Genomic DNA, 7505 nt, shown 5'->3' on the forward strand with positions numbered 1-7505 from the left:
TATAAAGTATATCTAATAGACTAAAAATAGTATAGTAAATATCAGAATGAATCACACATAGATAAGCCAGGTAATTTTGCATGGAACTTTGATTATATGTATGTACATATAAACTCCAAATCACTAACACGTTTGGTAGATATTTCTTACTATTATACTATATTGGAGGTTAAAAATAAAGGTCCCTACACTGGACTATGCAATGTTACATACAACTTGGAAAGATCAGGGGCTTACAAAATCTTCCAGGTCTGCCTCTTTCCCGTAGAAATATATCTTTTTTGATCAGAGAATTCATAGAGACAGTCTGGCTGGCCAAGGGAAAGAATAGGTCAGTGTGTTTTTTTCTGACAGTCCTGCTGTCCTGTAGTCTATGACATTGAGTGCAGCTTCCCTATTTCACATCTACAGTGAGACCCTGACTTATTCTCTGTAAGGTATGCAGTTGGGCCAGAGCTCAGAGCTTGCAGGAAGGTGTTATTACCAGAGAGCCTTTGATCAAAAAACAAGGATCCCATATGAAGACCTGTGTGAGAGAAGACTGAGGTAACCACAAATTTCAGAACATAAGGATTAACACATTCTTACCTCTGCTTTTAGTCATGAGAGACACCGGGCAGCTGTGTCTCACATCTTTGCCTGAGGTTGTACCCAGAATCTAGGGAAGGTGGGGAAAATCATAGGCCACTGCAGTAGAAGGATTATTTTTCTGAGTATTCTTCAGACTTTGCTGGTTGTTAGGACACACAGCTCTCCCTAGGCCCCTCAGATCACCCCATTCACCACGAAGAGTGCTGTAGATGTTTCATGTACGAAAACTGATGAAGGGGTAAACAGCCACGAGGATGAAAATCCAAGCATTTCACAAGCCCCACCTGCCCCTGAAAACTCATGCAAAGACCTTCTAACCAAGGAGGTGGCTTTGTTTATGCACAACCTCATATGTTTACTTTGCTCAAATATAAAATTAGACTTTTATCATGAAAGCACACATTCTAAAAAATGACAGCAGAAAGTATAAGGACCACATCTCCATAATCCAGCGGAGAGCCTCTGACACGTGGAGTTGCTCGTTGGCTTTGACTCAAAGGGTTTTAACCCTACTAAGCATCTCTATACCCTTGTCAGCAAATTGGAACTCATCAATGATGGGAGTTGGAGTGCTGGTAGGGGTTGCCAAAGAGCAGACTGTTGATGATTCTTCTTAGTGTGACCTTCATGAAGAGCGACCGCACCACTGAAGAGAAGGTCTGAGAGTTTCTCTTTCTGCTAAATACATATGCTGGGGCAAAGCATTTCATCTGTAGGTAGTTCAGAAAGCTCATCACCAGAAATTTTACATAGGAAATGTACCTGGAGTACCAGCAAGTTCCCAGTAGTGATCCTACATGCTATAAATTCCTGTGGTATCCAAGAGTTCACACTTAAATCAGCAAGAATAAAAGTCCTAAAATTTTTGTCCAAGGCCAATGATATGTCACTGTTTCTTTCTATTCCTGTGTGAAAAGTCATTGTGAGATGAGTAAAAGAGAGCCCAAGCCAGAGTTGCAGCCAGGATTGGCACTATTACTATGGCTAGGGCATGTTCCAGGGCCATGTACAACAGCCTTTTATATCCCTAGTAAAGTCTGAGGTAGGTTCTTCTATTTCCAATTAAATAGAGCAAACAACTTTCAAGTAGTAGAGGCCATTATTGGGCAGGAGGAAACACACTGTACATGTATCATTTTTGTATTTTGTTTTACCAAATAACAAACATTTTTCTTCCTTCCTTCCATTATCTTCTTCTTTCTTAATTCTTTCCTTTTTTCCTAATTCTCTTTCTTTCTTTTCAGTTAATTTCTAAATGTTACTTTTTAAATCGAAAGTTTAAATTGCTTCAGAATATAAGTTTATGAATTGTCACTTGGATTATACATTTATTGCTGTGTATTAGGTCTAAAGGTAGGAACTAAGGTGTTTTGAGAAAAAAGGAAAATCTTCTATTGTATTTCATGATCTGAAACAAGATAATGTGGCAATGAATTAAGTGTTTCATTGGAAATATGAAATAACAGTAAAATTGTTTGGCTCAAGAAATGGAGACAAATGAAGTGGAAGATGTTCAACTTTTAGATTCTCTAAATTTTCAGTGTATTGTTCCTTTGAAATTTACATATACATACATACATATACACATAAATTTACTTAGCTTATTCAAGAATGCGGGAGAAATTAAATCTTAATAAATATAGACAGATGAAGGCCCCTGGTTTGCAAATGGCTGTCTTTTCATGGTATCCTCACATGGCAGAGAACAGAGAGAGAGAAAGCAAGCTTCCTCATTTATTTTTATAAGTGCACTAATTCCATTCACAAGGGCTCCACCCTCATGGTCTAATTACTATTCAAAGACCTTGCCTGTTAATACCATCATATTGGGAGTTGGGATTTCAACATACATATTTTAGAGGGACACAAACATTCAGTATATAACAATGCTCATTTATTCTCTAAATATTAGTTGAATATCCACTTTTTGGAAAACACCATGTTATTGTTGGAGATCCTAGGATTTCTGTTATAGGAGCAGTAGAAGTTGGTGGCATCTAAGGTAGCCGGGCGGGATGATTTAAAAGAAGGAGTGAGAAGGTGGGAATTAAGGCAAGAGCAATTAAATGTAAGCATCTTGAGACAAGTCTGTTTGGATATTTGAAAAACAGTATTTGTTCACTGGTACTGATGTTTAGGTTTCTCCCTGTGGTTGGTGAGGTAAGGCTCTGGGAGTGACGAACTGGCACCAGGGCCTCAAATGGTGTGTCTCAGGGTCTATTAAAGCTTAGAATGCAAAATGGCTCTTAGCAATTATTCTTGAATCCTGGATAAACTAAAGCAAACTTTTCCAGAGAGAAGTAAGATAGGTGTTCCCTGTACTTGACTCAGTGTATTTGATCATAGTTTGGTAAATAATTGTTCTGCATACTAAACTGCAAACATATGCTACCTTCCATTAAAAAAGAAAGATCACATAGAAGGTACAACCAAGAACCCATAGGATGGAGCCACTACCCAAGAAAATTATTCTTAGGCTTTGAAATCTAATCAAGGAACAGATAACTGTTGTTCATTGGGATTTCAGAACTGCTATTTTCTAGATACTCTTTTGTACCTCCAATTACGCCTGTTTTTACATAAGCATGTCGATAGCTGTTATCCTATGCCTATCTCATCATTGTACATTGGGTGAGTTAAGACAGACAACTTGTTTCTTTTGTTATAGAGATCCACATATAAAGCTGTATCTTGCCCAACTGCTATACTTAACAACTACCCCAAGAGCCTCTTCATCTGCAGATGGACCTGATTTAGATGGTGCAATTTGAATTTGGAGCTGATGCTGTAGTGAGAACAGAGTTTTGGAGATCTTTGGAAGGGATGTATGTATTTTGCATAAGGTAGAGATCGGAAACAATGGGTTCTAGCGGGCAGACTGCAACAGAAAAAAAATCTTATGCGTCCCCAAAGAGTCCCACCTTCTGGTGGTCATGACTTGTGTACTCCTAACTTTTATGTAGGTAGGGCACATGATTTTATTCTAAAAAATAGATTATGACAAAGGTGATGGGATATCACTCCAGCAATTACATTAGATGTCAGAGTAGAGATGACACTCGTCTAATAACGGATACTATGTAAGACACTATTTTGCTGTCAGATAGGCTCTTGCTATCCTGCTTGTCTTGAAGAAGAAACCTGCCATGTTTTGAATGGCCTGTAAAGAGGAAAATGTGGCATGAAATTGCAGGCTTTGGTTAGGACTGAGGTTGGTCTCTAAGCAAGAGCTCATAAAACACTCTTAGTCGTATAGACAAAAGGAAATTAATTATGCAAAAAAACCGGAGTGAGCTTGACAGTGGATATTTTCTTGTCCACTTTCAGTTTCCAGTCCAACATGTAAGGAGCTTAGACATGTGTCACTCCCATCCTACCAATGAGAAAAAAGTTGAACAAACTGAAAATCAACCACCTTTCTTAGACCAATCAGTTAACTGAGGTCACAGAGCAAATGGCTGTCCCCACAAAATGGAGACAGGCTAGAAGATACAGAGCATCCACAGCTCACTGGAGCAGAACCCCAGGAGCAGAAACCACTGCTAGAGCTGGTATCAGGATAAGAAAATGTAAGCTATATTTGACAAGTTACTGAATCTTCAGTGTAGACTAGCTTCACAGTTAAAAACTCTACTGGGGCCCAGTATATTAGGGGGCTTTCATATTCTTGTGAGTTTTTCCTCCAGTGGTCCTAATAGGTTCTTACAGTGAAGATTGGAGATCAGATAAAAATGCTCTTGTCCTTTCAGCAGGGGGAGGAAAAAAGTCATTTTGAAACATGCCCAGAGCAACCTGTTCCTTATAACAAGGCCTGCTTAAAGATAAACCTATCTACCAGACTCTGACAAGGGTTAGACTAGGGCCTAAACAACTTGAAAAAAGAGAAAGTCTCCATTCCAGCCCCCTCTATATCCTTGTAAGTGGAGGACGAGAAATACTCATTTACAGGTCCTCTTGACTTCCTGTTTCCCCTAAGGGGTGAAAAACCTGAAGTACTTGTGAAGTCATAGCTTACTGGACTGGGAGAGTCTCATCAAAAGACTGAGACTTAACTACAGAATCATAGAATGCTTCCCCTCACCCCATACATTACCACTACATCAGCAGGGCTCCCATATAAGAATCAAGGATTATAACTGAAAGAACTGCACATTGCTAAGACCTTATTTAAGAAGAACAGGGGAGACAAAAACAAGGGCATTCAAGGAAATGATGGAATTTAACACCTACAGCTATAGCAAGTGGTAAACACAGACTCATTCCTGGCCAGAAAAATATGAAAACTCACACTAAAGGTCTACTGACCTTTGCTCCTTTTACCCAGTGTATTATGTTTGGTTTTCAACAAAAAAATTACAAGTCATACTAAAACACAAAATACACAGTTTGAAGAGACAGATCAATCATCAGAACCAGACTTAGATATGGCAGACATTTTGGAATTATCAGACCAGGAATTTAAAATAATTATGATGAGTATGCTAAGGACTATAATGGAAAAAGTATACAACATGCAAGAATGGTAGGTAAACAGAAAAATGAGAGAGAAGAGGGTTAAAGACAAACTGTTAAAAGCAAAAAACAACCTAGAATTATATATTCAGTAAAAATATTCTTCAAAATGAAGGGGGAGAAAAAACTCTTTCAGACAAATAAAAATCAAAACCTGAGGGATGTTGTCACCAGTAGACATGCCTTGCAAGAAAGGTTAAGTTTGTCAGAGAGAAGGAAAATTATATACATCAGAAACTCAGCTCTACATGAAAGTGGGAAGAGTGTTACAAAATTAATGATGGTAAAAGAAAGTATTTTCTTATTCTTGGTTGATCAAAGTGATAACAGTTTGTTCAAAATAATAATAGCAATAATGTATTTATTGATTATACCTTATGAACAAGTAAAATAAATGACAGTAGTGTTACAACAGACAGGAAATATGTACTGGGAATATTCTTCTATAAGGTACTTGTGCTACTTGTGAAGTGGTGGAGTATGTTTTGAATGTGGACTTGAATTAGTCGTGATCATATTTCAAACTCTAGGGCAACCACTGAAAGAACTAAAAACATAGAAGTATGATTGATGTGCTAAAACAGTAGAGAAAATGGAACTGTACAAAATACTCAAAACCAGAGAAGGCAGCAAAAGAGTGGAAGACCAAAAATAACATAAAATAAAATAAAAATAAAAATAAAAATAAAAGAGCAGTGGTTCTCCCAGCACGGTGTTTGAGCTCTGAGAACAGACAGACTGCCTCCTCAAGTGGGTCCCTGACCCCCATGTAGCCTAACTGGGAGACATCTCCCAGTAGCAGCTGACTGACACCTGATACAGCCAGGTGCCCCTCTGAGAGGGAGCTTCCAGAGGAAGGATCAGGCAACAAAATTTGCTGTTCTGTAGTATTTGCTATTCTGCAGCCTCTGCTGGTGATACCCAGGCAAACAGGGTCTGGAGTGGACCTCCAGCAAACTCCAAAAGACCTGCAGCTGAGGGAACTATTAGAAGGAAAACTAATAAACAGAAAGGAATAGTATCAATATCAACAAAAAGGACATCCACACCAAAACCCCATCTGTAGGTCACCATCATCAAAGATCAAAGGTAGATAAAACCACAAACATGGGGAGAAACCAGAGCAGAAATGCTGAAAATTCTAAAAACCAGAGCACCTCTTCTCCTCCAAAGGATTGCAGCTCCTTGCCAACAATGCAACAAAGATGGACAGAGAATTACTTTGATGAGTTGACAGAAGTAGGCTTCAGAAGGTCGGTAATAACAAACTTCTCTGAGCCAAAGGACGATGTTCAAACCCATTGCAAGGAAGCTAAAAACCTTGAAAAAAGATTAGACGAATGGCTAACTAGAGTAAACCGTGTAGAGAAGACGTTAAATGACCTAATGGAGCTGAAAACCATGGCACGAGAACTACGTGACGCATTCACAAGCTTCAGTAGCCAATTCAATCAAGTGGAAGAAAGGGTATCAGTGATCGAAGATCAAATGAATAAAATGAAGCGAGAAGAAAAAAGAGTAAAAAGAAATGAACAAAGCCTCCAAGAAATATGGGACTATGTGGAAAGACCAAATCTACATTTGATTGGTGTACCTGAAAGTGATGGGGAGAATGGAACCAAGCTGGAAAACACTCTTCAGGATATTATCCAGGGGAACTTCTCCAACCTAGCAAGGCAGGCCAACATTCAAATTCAGGAAATATGGAGAACATCACAAAGATACTCCTCGCAAAGAGCAACCCCAAGACACATAACTGTCAGATTCACCAAGGTTGAAATGAAGGAAAAAATATTAAGGGCAGCCAGAGAGAAAGGTCAGGTTACCCACAAAGGGAAGCCCATCAGACTAACAGGAGATCTCTTGGAAGAAACCCTACAAGCCAGAAGAGAGTGCAGGCCAATATTCAACATTCTTAAAGAAAAGAATTTTTAACCCAGAATTTCATATCCAGCCAAACTAAGCTTCATAAGTGAAGGAGAAATAAAATCCTTTACAGACCAGCAAATGCTGAGAGATTTTGTCACCACCAAGCCTGCCTTACAAGAGCTCCTGAAGGAAGCACTAAACATGGAAAGGATCAACTGGTACCAGCCCTGCAAAAACATGCCAAATTGTAAAGACCATCGATGCTAGGAAGAAACTGCATCAACTAACAGGCAAAATAACTAGCTAACATCATCATGACAGGATCAAATTCACACATAACAATATCAATCTTAAATGTAAATGGGCTAAATGCCCCAATTAAAAGACACAGACTGACAAAGTGGATAAAGAGTCAAGACCCATCAGTGTGTTATATTCAGGAGACCCATCTCATGTGCAGAGACACACATTGGCTTAAAATAAAGGGATGGAGGAAGATCTACCAAGCAAATGGAAAGCAAAAAAAAAAAAAA

The sequence above is a fragment of the Mandrillus leucophaeus genome, unplaced genomic scaffold (assembly GCF_000951045.1).
Source record: "Mandrillus leucophaeus isolate KB7577 unplaced genomic scaffold, Mleu.le_1.0 Scaffold3241, whole genome shotgun sequence".
Taxonomy (NCBI): domain Eukaryota; kingdom Metazoa; phylum Chordata; class Mammalia; order Primates; family Cercopithecidae; genus Mandrillus; species Mandrillus leucophaeus.